Source organism: Heterodontus francisci, chromosome 11 (genome assembly GCF_036365525.1).
Source record: "Heterodontus francisci isolate sHetFra1 chromosome 11, sHetFra1.hap1, whole genome shotgun sequence".
NCBI lineage: Eukaryota > Metazoa > Chordata > Chondrichthyes > Heterodontiformes > Heterodontidae > Heterodontus > Heterodontus francisci.
Window position 1 is genome coordinate 97,310,649 of NC_090381.1, and position 12,622 is coordinate 97,323,270.

Here is a 12,622-nt window from a genome sequence, read left to right on the forward strand (position 1 = left end):
TTAAAAACTAGCTCAGTACGGGCTAGTGATTAAACCTGAAATCTGAAATGAGTGACCTGTAATAACTCTGGGCAATGCCTATACACATTAAGCCATTGTGATAGCTACCAAACAGAATAGTTTGTGATCTTAGTGTTGAATTTATATTAAGCCTTAGTAAGACCACGCTTGGACAATTCTTAGTGAGAATTCTGAGCCAATTTAGAGGCCCCATTCACTGATGTGAGGAAATATTACGAAAAAAGGCTTAAAAAATCGAGCTGTTTTCATTAGCACAGTGGAGATTATTGGATAATTTGGTAAAGGTGTTTAAACTAATCAAGGAAGGGACAGGGTACATAGAAACAGATGGTTTCCAGTGGTTGACGTGTATAGGATATAGATCCATAGATATGATTAAATGTAAAAGAGTGAGGGAAAAATTCTTACATAGAGGGTTGTGAGGCTGCAGAATGCACTACTGGAACTAGTGATTGAAGCAGAGGTGATGTCAACAATCAGAATAGGTTTGATAGGTGGTTCAAGGAAAGAGAGATAAAGGGTTATGGGAACAGGTCAGGCATGTTGGATTGTAACTTCTGCTTTTGTGGAGTATAAACATCACCAAGGAAGGACTACTTGGGCGGATCAGCCTGTTTCTGTATTGTCATTTCTATGTCATTCTGTGAAGTCTGAATGAGTATCCAACTGTGACACTACAAGGCTTGCAGAGTCTGTATTGTCTTCGTTGTGACATGCATACGTTGGTTAAGGTTCTCTAAATAATCAAGAAACTGCATGCAATGTCATACTATACCGTGCTCACATCAATACACGTGGATCAAAGATCTGCTTGTTCCCTGTGGCTAATAGAGAAACCTCATACAACATCCCCTGTAGCACTATATGATACTTCAATGGACCATAATCTGCTGTGAATCTTAGTGAATCTAATAGTGTCTGCAGTTAGGCTTGCCCTTGCCTGTTTTAGTTGTATGGGGTGGCAAGTTGCTTATGGTGTGAGCTGCTGATAGTGCAACGAAGGGAACAGGGCATTTAGGACCTGAGTGAACAGGGCAAGCAACTGTGAATCTCCTTAACCAATAAGATTGAAGGATTGTGACATTAACAGTGCAAGGACTGTGAAGGAAAGTGTAAATTAGAATGGTTGAATTCAATGCCAAATAAGGTACAGAAAGAGAAATAGAGGGAAAGAAAGACTGGACTGAGAGTGAAAAAGAGACCAAAAGGAAATGTAAAAAATTAACAATTTTACATTCTTTTAAATCTCCAACAGCAATTAAAACCTGAAGGAATGAAACTCTACACTTTGCAGTCCCAAAAAGGTAAGCACTTATCACAACATTAAAAAAGTGCTTGGATTGAAATGGACGAGACTTAACTAACTGTGGTGAATTAAATTCCTAACTACTGCACAAATACGGCAACTTCATGTCGTTCAATGTATTTCAATGTATTTCAATGGTGGCGCAGACAGCAAGATGCCATTTTTTTGAAGCGAACAGTGGAGTGACGAATCTTGAACAGGAACTTTGGATTTCGGTGTTTAATCACTAATCTGCCCCTTGCCTGAAGTTGCTGTGGCATTTATGCAGAAACAACAGTGAGCGCCATTAACCTCAACATTATCTTGACAGCAAATTCTGGCCTAAAATATCTCAAAATGTTTAGGATGACCTTTTGCTAATACAAAAGACACATGACATGCTTTTTTTAACCAAGTAGTCATTAGAATAACTCCTCACTGCTCAGGGTCACACTCGCGGACTGAATGGAGGTGTTCTGCAAATGGTCACCCAATCTGCATTTGGTGTAGAGGGAACTGTATCGTGAGCAGTAAGTACAGTACAACAAGTTGAAAGAAGTGCAAGTAAACCGCTGTTTCGCCTGGAAGGAGTGTTTGACACCTCGGACAGTGGGAAGGGAGGGGTTAAAAGGGCAGGTGTTGCATCTCCTGTGCTTGCACTGAAAGGTGTTGTGGGAAGGGAAAGGGATATTAGGGGTGATTAGACCAGGGTGTCAAAGAGTTTCTTTAGTCTCTCCACATCACTGAAGTTGTCCATCTCTGGGACCATTTAACAGCCGTCTTAGCTTGTATTGCCGCCTTCAAATTCTTATGTAGTTGCATCCCCATGTGTGTCTGGAGGGTGAACCACTTCACACGTCCCTCTGTTAAATTTCATCTGCCATGCATCTGCCCATTTCACCAGTCTGTCTGTGTCTTCCTGAAGTCTGTTACAATCCTCCTCACTGTTTACTTCGTTTCTGGCTTTTGTGTCATATACAAAGTTTTAAGTTACGCCCAAGTCAAGGTCATTAATGTATGTATCAAAAAATCAGTAGTGCCAACACTGACCCCTGGGAGACACCAGAGTACATTCCCTCCAGTCTGAAAAGCAACTGTTCACCACTACTCTCTGCTTTTTGTCTATTGCCAGTTTCTTATCCATTTGGCCACTGCCCCTTTCATCGCATGAGCTTCAATTTTGTGAATGTCCAATAAGTGGCACTTTATCAAATGTTTTTTGAAAGCCCATACACACATCAACTGCACTACCTTCATCAACTCTCTCCAATTACTTCACCAAGGAACTCAATTAAGTTAATCAAACATGATTTGCCTTTAACATATCTGTGCTGGCTTTCATTTATTAACCCATATTTTTGCAAATGCCAATTAATTTTGTCCCAGATTATTTTCTCTGATGGATAGAAACAAGCACAAATACAAAGCTGATTCATCTTAATGACTTTTCATAGCTATCTAGTTAGATCGTTATAGGGAAAAGTGACCCTCCCCCCACCTCTTCCTCTTAAGGTTAGACAAACAGCATGGAAACCAGAGGTTTCTGGACTTCAGTTGCTGAAGCTGTTTGTAATCCCAGTGCTATTTCTGATTTACTAATTGGATACTATTAAGGTGTAAATGAGCAGATTGTGATCATTAAAGACAGCATTCACAATGCATAGGATTAATGATCCAAATTATGTATATAGTCACATTCAGATAGTAGTTTAAGGCTGTAAACACATGTTCTGTACAGTGACCTTTCTAGCAATACTTCAGTATAGACAAGGTTAAATAAATTACTAGTCACCTAGGAAGACCATGGACACACTGCACAGTAAAATAGAGAGGTTTGCCTGCAACGTCCAGAGATGGGATCTGGCATCCACCTGAATGTATCTGGAGACATAAGAGTTGGGAATGACAGCAAGTGCCACTGATCATAGCTTCCTCACTGCAGGGGAAATCCATTCAGCATTACATCAGTGTGCTTTTGAGGTTTGGTGAAGGAGTCATTATGAATGAGCATGTTATCAGATGTTGTACACAGGGTATGGTATTACATGGTAACGTGCAGGGAAATTAGACCCATCATCACTGCAGTTTAAATCATCTGACTCCATTGTTGCAATCTGACACCTTTTGCTAAAGGAGAGAACTCGGTCTCTAAACAGAATAAAAGTGCTTCAGCATACTGGATCTGTGAAATATCTTTTATTCATTCTTGGGATTTGAGCATTGCTGGCAAGATCAACATTTATTACCATCCCTAATTGCCCTTAAGAAGGTAGTGGTGAGCCACTTTCTTGAACTGCTGTAGTCCATGTGGTGTAGGTACAGGACAGTGCTGTTAGGGAGAATTCTCCTCAACCGCCTCCTTCCAGCGGCGGAAGAACTCCTTCCTAAGTCGCAATGTGGATTTCACCCACTGAGTGGCACTACAGATAAGATCTTCACTGCACAGCAAATCCAAGAAAAATGTAAGGAGTAGCATCAACCACTGTACATGGCCTTTATTGACCTCATGAAAGCTTTTGATTCTGTCGAACGTGAGGGTTTGTAGAGAGTCCTCTTGAAGTTTGGCTGCCCTCGTAAATTTGTTACCATCCTTTGCCTACTACATAATGACATGCAAGCTCCCGAAGCAACTGCTCTACTCTGAGCTTCACCACAGCAAAAGATACCCAGGAGGACAGAGGAAACGCATTAGGGACATGCTTAAGAAATCCAACATACCCACCAACTCATGGAGTCCCTGTCCCTCAACCGCTCAAAATGGAGAAAGTTTATTTGGTAAGGTACTGAGCACCTCATGAGATTTCAACGGGTGCACGTGGAAGCCAATCCAGGCAGCAGAAGGAGCACACAGCAGTCCCTCCCCCAGGTAACTTGTATCCAATTCTTCAAACATCACCTACCCCACATATGGTAGAGTCTACGGTTTGCACACCGGACTCATTAGTCATGTTAGAACTCACTGAATTGTAGGGGAAGCAAGTCATCCTCGGTCCTGAGGGACTGCCTAAGAAGAAGGAGGTACATCAACAGTGCTGTTAGGAAGGGAATTCAGGATTTTGACCCAGGGAAGGAACAGCAATATAGTTCCAAGTGAGAGCAGTGTGTGATTTGGAGGGGACATGCAGGTAGTGGTGTTCCCATGCGTCTGCTGCCCTTGGTCGTTATGCGGTAGAGGTCGCAAGTTTGGAAGGTGCCGTTGGAGGAGGCTTGGCGAGTTGCTGCAGTGTATCTTGTAGATGGTACACACTGCTGCCACTGTGCACTGGTGGTGGAGGGAGTGAATGTTTAAGGTAGTGGATGGGGTGCTGATCAAGCAGGCTACTTTGTCTTGGATGGTGTTGAGCTTCGAGTCATAGAGTTATACAGCACAGAAACAGGCCGTTCGGCCCATCGTGTCCGTGCTGGCCATCAAGCACCTAACTTTTCTCATCCCATTTTCAAGCACTTGGCCTGTAGCCTTGTATGTTATGGCATTTCAAGTGCTCATCTAAATACTACTTAAATGTTGTGAGGGTTCCTGCCTCTACCACCTCTTCAGGCAGTGCGTTCCAGATTCCAACCACCCTCTGGGTGGAAACATTCTTCCTCAAATCCCCTGTAAACCTCCTGCCCCTTACCTTAAATCTATGCCCCCTGGTTATTGAACCCTCCGCTAAGGGAAAAAGTTTCTTCCTATCTAACCTATCAATGCCCCTTATAATTTTGTATACCTCAATCATGTCCCCATTCAGCCTTCTCTGTTCTAAGGAAAACAACCCTAGCCTTCTCAGTCTCTCTTCATCGCTCAGGCAACATCCTGATGAATCTCCTCTGCACCCTCTCCACTTCCTATAGTGTGGTGCCCAGAACTGTTCACAGTACTCCAGCTGTGGCCTAACTAGCATTTTATACAGCTCCATCATAATCTCCCTGCTGTTATATTCTATGCCTCGGCTGATAAAGGCAAGTATCCCATATGCCTTCCTAACCACCTTATCTATCTGTGCTGTTGCCTTCAGTGATCTATGGACAAGTACGTCAAGATTGATCTATGGACAAGTACGTCAAGATCCCTCTGACCTTCTGTACTTCCTAGGGTCCTACCATCCATTGTACTTTCCCTTGCCTTGTTAGTCCTCCCAAAATACATCACCTCACACTTCTCAGGATTAAATTCCATTTGCCACTGCTCTGTCTATCTTACCAGCCCATCTATCTCATCCTGTAATCTAAGGCTTTCCTCCTCACTATTTTCCACACCACCAATTTTCGTGTCATCTGCAAACTTACTTATCATACCTCCTATATTCATGTCTAAATCATTAATGCACACTACAACAGCAAGGGTCCCAGCACCGATCCCTGTGGTACACCACTGGTCACAGGCTTCCACTCACAAGAACAACCCTCGAAATCACCCTGTGCCTCCTGCCACAAAGCCAATTTTGGATCCACTTTGCCAAATTGCCCTGGATCCCATGGGCTCTTACCTTCTTAACCAATCTCCCATGCGGGACGTTATCAAAAGCCTTACTGAAGTCCGTGTAGACTACATCAACTGCTTTACCCTCATCTACACATCTAGTCACCGCCTCGAAAAATTCAATCTCCCCCTGACAAAGCCATGCTGACTATCCCTGATTAATCCCTGCCTCTCCAAGTGGAGATTAATCCTGTCCCTCAGAATTTTTTCCAATATTTTCCCTATCATTGATATGAGACTCACCTGCCTATAATTACCTGGTTTATCGCTGCTACCCTTCTTGAATAATGGTACCACATTTGCTGTCCTCCAGTCCTCTGGTACCTCTCCTTTGGCCATAGAGGATTTGAAAATTTCTGTCAGAGCCCCTGCTAGCTCTTCCTTTGCCTCACATAACAGTCTGGGCTACATCTCATCTGGGCCTGGGGATATATCCATTTTTAAGCCCACTAAAACAGCTAATACTTCCTCCCTTTCAAAGCTAATATGTTCAAGTACATCACAATCCCCTCCCTGATCTCCACACCTATATCATCCTTCTCCATAGTGAACACAGATGAAAAGTAATCATTTAAAACCTCGCCTATGTCCTCCGGCTCCACACACACAAAGGCACTTTGGTCCCTAATGGGCCCCATTCTTTCCCTGGTTATCCTCTTGCCCTTAATATACTTATAAAATGCCTTAGGATTTTCCTTTATCTTGCCCACCAGTGTTTTTTCATGTCCCCTCTTCGCTCTTCTAATTACTTTTTTTAGTACCCCCCTACACTTTCTATACGCTTCTAGTGTCTCTGCTGTTTTCAGCGCTCTGAATCTGCCATAAGCCTCTTTTTTTTTCCTGATCCAATCCTCTATATTCCTTGACATCCAGGGTTCCCTGGACTTGTTGGTCCTACCCTTCACCTTAACGGGTACATGTTGGCTCTGAACCCTCACTATTTCCTCTTTGACTCCCACTGGTCTGATGTCGAATTTCCTACAAGTAGCTGCTCCCAGTCCACTCTGGCCAGATCCTGTTTTATCATATTGAAATCAGCCTTCCCCCAATTCAGTACTTTTATTTCCGGCCCGTCTTTGTCCTTTTCCATAACAACCTTAAATCTTACAGAGTTATGGTCACTATCCCCAAAATACATCCCCACTGACACTTCTACCACTTGTCCAGCTTCATTCCCTAGGATTAGGTCCCAGTACTGCCCCTTCTCTTGTAGGTCTTTCTACGTACTGGCTCAATAAGCTTTCCTGTAAGCATTTTAAGAATTCTACCCCCTTTAAGCCTTTTACACTAAGACTATCCCAGTTGATATTCGGGAAGTTGAAATCCCCTACTATTATTACCCTATTATTTTTACACCTCTTTGAGATTTTCCTACATATCTGCTCCTCTATCTCTCCCTGACTGTTTGGAGGCCTGCAGTGCACTCCCAACCAAGTGATTGCCCCCTTTTTGTTTTTAAGTTCTATCCATATGGTCTTGTTTGAAGAACCTTCTAAGATATCATCCCTCCTTACTGCAGTAATTGACTCCTTGATCAACAGTTCAATGCCACCTCCTCTTTTACCCCCTCCTCTGTCACGCCTGAAAATTGTATGCCCTGGAATATTGAGCCGCCAGTCCTGCTCCTCCCTCAACCATTCCTCTGTGATCGCAATAATATCATATTCCCATGTGTTAATCAACACCCTCAATTCATCTGCCTTACTCGTAAGACTCCTTGTGTTAAAATAGATGTAATCCAGCCTTGCATTATTCACTTGTGCCTTAACAGGTCTATATTTGCTCTGTCTTCCAGACTGACTCAGTTTCTCTTCTATATTTGACTATGCATCACCCCCTACTGTACCTCCACTCTGTATTCCATTCCCCTGTTAAATTAGTTTAAACCCCCCCAACAGCACTAGCAAACCTCCCAGCAAGGATGTTGGTCCCGTTCCGGTTCAGGTGCAACCCGTCCAACTTGTACAGGTCCCACCTTTGCCAGAAACAGACCCAGTGATCCAGGAAACTAAAGCCCTCCCTCCTGCACCATCTCCTCAGCCACGCATTCATCTGCTCTATCCTCCCTATTCCTATACTCATTAGCACGTGGCACCGGGAGTAATCCAGAGATTACAACCTTTGAGGTCCTGCTTTTTAATCTGCTACCAAGCTCCCTAAATTCTTGTTGCAGGACCTCATCCCTCTTTTTACCTATGTTGTTGGTACCAATGTGTACCACGACCTCTGACTGTTCACCCTCCCACTTCAGAATGTCCTGCAGTCGCTCCGTGACATCCTTGACCCTAGCACCAGGGAGGCAACATACCATTCTGGAGTCACATTTGCGGCCACAGAAATGCCTATCTGTACCCCTTACGATAGAATCCCCTATCACTATAGTTCTTCCATTCCTTTTCCTTCCCTGATGTGCAGCAGAACCATCCGCGGTGCCACAAACTTGGCTGTTGCTGCTTTCCCCTTGAGTGTTGATGGAGTAGCACTCATTCAGGCAAGTGGAGAGTATTCCATCATACTCCTGACTTGTGCCTTGTAGATGGTCAATAAGCTGGGGAGTCAGGAGATGAATTCCCTGCCTCTGACCCGCTCTTGTAGCTACAGCATTTATGTGACTGGTCCAGTTAAGTTTCTGGTCAATAGTGACCCTCAGGAAGTTGATGGTGGGAAATTCAGCAATTGTAATGCCATTGAACATCGATGGGAGATTGTTACATTTTCTCTTGTTGAAGATGGTCGTTGCCTGGCACTTGTGTGACGCAAATATTACTTGCCACTTATCAGACCAAGTCTGAATGTTGTCCAAGTCTTGCTGCATTTCTACATGGGCTGCTTCAGTAGCTGGGGAGTTGCGAATGGTGCTGAACATTGTGCAATCTTCAACGAACATCCCCACTTCTGACCTTATGATTGAAGGAAGATCATTGATGGAGCAGCTATAGATGGTTGGGCCTAGGACACTACCCTGAGGAACTCCCGCAGTGATGTCCCGGGGCTTAGATGATTGGCCTCCAACAACCACAAACATCTTACTTTGTGCAAGGTATGACTTCAACCAGTGGTGAGGTTTCCCCTGATTCCCATTGACTTTAGGTTTGCTAGGGCTCATTAATGCCACACCAGGTGAAATGCTGTTTTAGTATCAAGGGCAGTCACTCTCACCTCACCTCTTGAGTTCAGCTCTTTTGTCCATGTTTGGACCAAGGCTGTAATGAGGTCTGGAGCTGAGTGGCCCTACCGAGCATCGGTAGGCATGATGTTGCTGAGTAAATGCCGCTTGATGTCGATGACACCTTCCATCACTTCGCTGATGATCGAGAGGAGGCTGATGGGGCAGTAATTAGTGTTACGACCAAGGCGGGAGCAATGCACTGTCAATTCAGTCCCATCACTCCACAGCTCGCAGCATATTATTTAAGTTTTCCCACCCAACCAGAAAAAAACAGCCAAATTAAACACTCCAGTAACCCCCAGAATAAAACAGACCAAACCAGGTATCTTTAGACAACAACAAATCAACTATTTATTAATCACTAAATCTTAAACACTATGAAGATAAACCTATGTCTAAAGACCTTATAACTTCTTATTTTATTCGAACTCCCCCATACAAACAGATACAATCAAAACTAACAGTTAACTGGTTTTAAAAGTGCTGTTTTAAAAAAAAAAATTTCATAAGAATAAATCAATAAGTAAGTCTTTGTGGGTTACATTCCTGATGGGTAAGGTATCCTAGTGTAAGAATAATCAAATGCCTCTCGAAGTCTTCACATGAATTTGATGAAACAGTCTGTTCTTGATAGTCATTCAAAGCACTTTGGCTGCAGCAGGCATCAAACAGTTCATTAAACAAGGAGTGTAGCAATGGGTCCACTCGGATTTTAAAACCGACAGTCTCTCTGTCGAAACTTTACTCCAGCAACACAAATGGTCTCTTTAAAAGGTTTTTTCCTCCTTAGACAATTAACTTGGCCTATAGCTCATTGTAGAATTTCTGCTGAGAGAAATAGACAGCTCTTTCCTTCAGTAAGCATGTTTTGCTGCTGGCTGGTTCAGACCGGTTTGTAAACACAGTCAAATCGAAACATTATACCATGTGACCTCTCTCTCCTGCTGTGGCCTAGGAACAAGTGCAGCTGGCACACTGTGTTCAGTCTTAAAGGCAGACTGTTTTCAAACCGAGTCTTAAAGGCACATACTGTTTTTAATCTGAGGTGAAAAAAAAGAAACAGTTCCGTGTCATTAGCCAGATTGGAATTTTCTGGACAGGACATTTCTGGGCAATTTTCCACATTGTCGGGTAGATGCCAGTGTTGTAGCTGTACTGAAACAACTTGGCTAAGGGCATAGCTAGTTCAAGAGCACAAGCCGGGATGTTGTCAGGACCCATAGCCTTTGCAGCATCCAGTACCTTTAGCCATTCTTTGATATCACGTGGAGTGAATCGAATTTGCTGAAGACTGGCATCTGTGATGCTGGGGCCTCAGGAGGAGGGAGAGATGGATCATCCACTCAGCACTTCCGACTAAAGATGGTTGCAAATGTTTCAGCCTTGTCTTTTGCATTGACTTGCTGGGCTCCCCCATCATTGAAGGTGGGGATATTTGTGCAGCCTTCTCCTCCTGTTAGTTGTTTAATTGTCCACCACCATTCATGACTGGATGTGGCAGGACTGCAGAGCTTAGATCTGATCCATTGGTTGCAGGATCGCTTAGTTTTGTCTATAGATTTGTTAAAGGAAGATCTTGTCTGGCCAACTTGATCGAATTTTTTGAAGAAGTAACAAGGAAGATTGATGAGGGTAGTGCAGTTGATGTGGTCTACATAGATTTTAACAAGGCTTTTGACAAGGTCCCACATGGCAGACTGGTTGAAAAAAATAAAAGCCCATGGGATCCAGGAAAATGTAGCAAGGTGGATACAAAATTGGCTCTGTGGCAGGAAACAAAGGGTAATTGTTGACTGGTGTTTTTGCGACTGGAGGGCTGTTTTTAGTGGCATTCCACAGGGCTCAGTACTGGCTCCTCTGCTTTTTGTGGTATATAGTAATGATCTGGATGTAAATGTAGGAGGCATGATCAAGAAGTTTGCAGACAACACAAAGACTGGCTGTGTGATGGATAGCGAGGAGGATAGCTGTAGGCTGCAGGAAGGTATTGATGGACTGGTCAGATGGGCAGAAAAGTGGCAAATGGAATTCAGGCCAGAGAAGTGGAGGTCAAACAAGGCAAAGGAATACGTGATTAATGGGAGAATACTGAGTGGACCTTGGAGTGAATGTCCATAGATTCTTGAAGGTAGCAGGACAGGGCAATAAGGTGGTTAAGAAGGCATATGGAATCCTTTCCTTTATTAGCTGAGGTATAAAATATAAGAGCAGGGAGGTTATGCTGGAACTGTATAATTCATTGGTAAGGCCACAGCTTGAGTACTGTGTGCAGTTCTGGTCATCTCATTACAGAAAGGATGTAATTGCACTAGAGAGGGTACAGAGGAGATTTATGAGGATGTTGCCAGGCCTGGAAAAATGCAGCAATGAGGAAAGATTGGATAGGCTGGGGTTGTTCTCCTTGGAACAGAGAAAGCTGAGGGGAGATTTAATTGAAATGTACAAAATTGTGAGAGGCCTAGATAGAGTGGATGTGAAGGGCCTATTTACATTAGCAGAGAGGTCAGTGACTAGGGGGCATAGTTTTAAAGTGATTGGTAGAAATATTAGCGGGGACATCAGGAGGAGTTTTTTCATCCAGAGGGTGGTGGGGTTCTGGAACTCACTACCTGAAAGGGTAGTCGAGGCAGAAACCCTCAACTCATTTAAAAGGTGTCTGGATATGCACTTCAAGTGCCATAATCTGCAGGACTACAGGCCAAATGCTGGAAGGTGGGATTAGACTGGGTGGCTAGTTTTTTGGCTGGTGCAGACATGATGAACCAAGTGGCCTCTTTCTGTGCTGTAAACTTTCTATGATTCTATGATAGCATGCTACTTCTGCTGTTTACAACACAGGACTAGATGCATGCTAGCTTCACCAGGCTGATTTTTACCTCATTTGTAGGTATACTTGGTGCTGCTCCTGACGTGCACTTTTCATTGAACCAAGGTTGGTTCCCCGGCTTGATGGTAATGGTAAAGTGGGGGATACGCCAGGCAATCAGGTTACAGATTGTGGCTGAATACAATTTGGCTGCTGTTGATGGACCACAGCACTCCATGGATGCCCAGTTTTGAGCTCTTAGATGTGAATCTATCCCATTTAGCACGGTGTTAGTGCCACCCATCACGATGGTGGGTATCCTCAATGTGAAGACGGGACTTGGTCTCCACAAGAACTGTGCGGTGGTCACTCCAACCAGTACTGTCATGGACAGATGCATCTGCAACAGGTCAATTGGTGAGGATGAGGTCAAGTAGGTTTTTCCCTCTTGTTGGTTCCCTTACCACCTGCCGCAGGCCCAGTCTGGCAGATATGTCCTTCAGAACTCAGCCAGCTCTGCCAGTAGTGCCCACTCTTGGTGATGGACATTGAAGTTCCCCACTCTGAGTACATTCTGTGCACTTGCTACCCTCAGTGCTTCTTCCAAGTGGTGTTCAACATGGAAAAGCACTGATTCATTAACTGAGGAGGGCGTTAGGGTGGTAATCATGTTTGACTTGAAGCCATGAGACTTCATGGGCTCCGGAGTCAATGTTGAGAACTCCCAGGGCAACTCTTTCTTGACTAAATATCATGATGCTGCCACATCTGCTGGTTCTGTCTTGCCAGTGGGACCGGACATACGCAGGGCTGATGATGGAGAAGTCTGGAACATTGGCTGCAAGAAATGATTCAGTGAGTATAATGATGCCAGGCTGT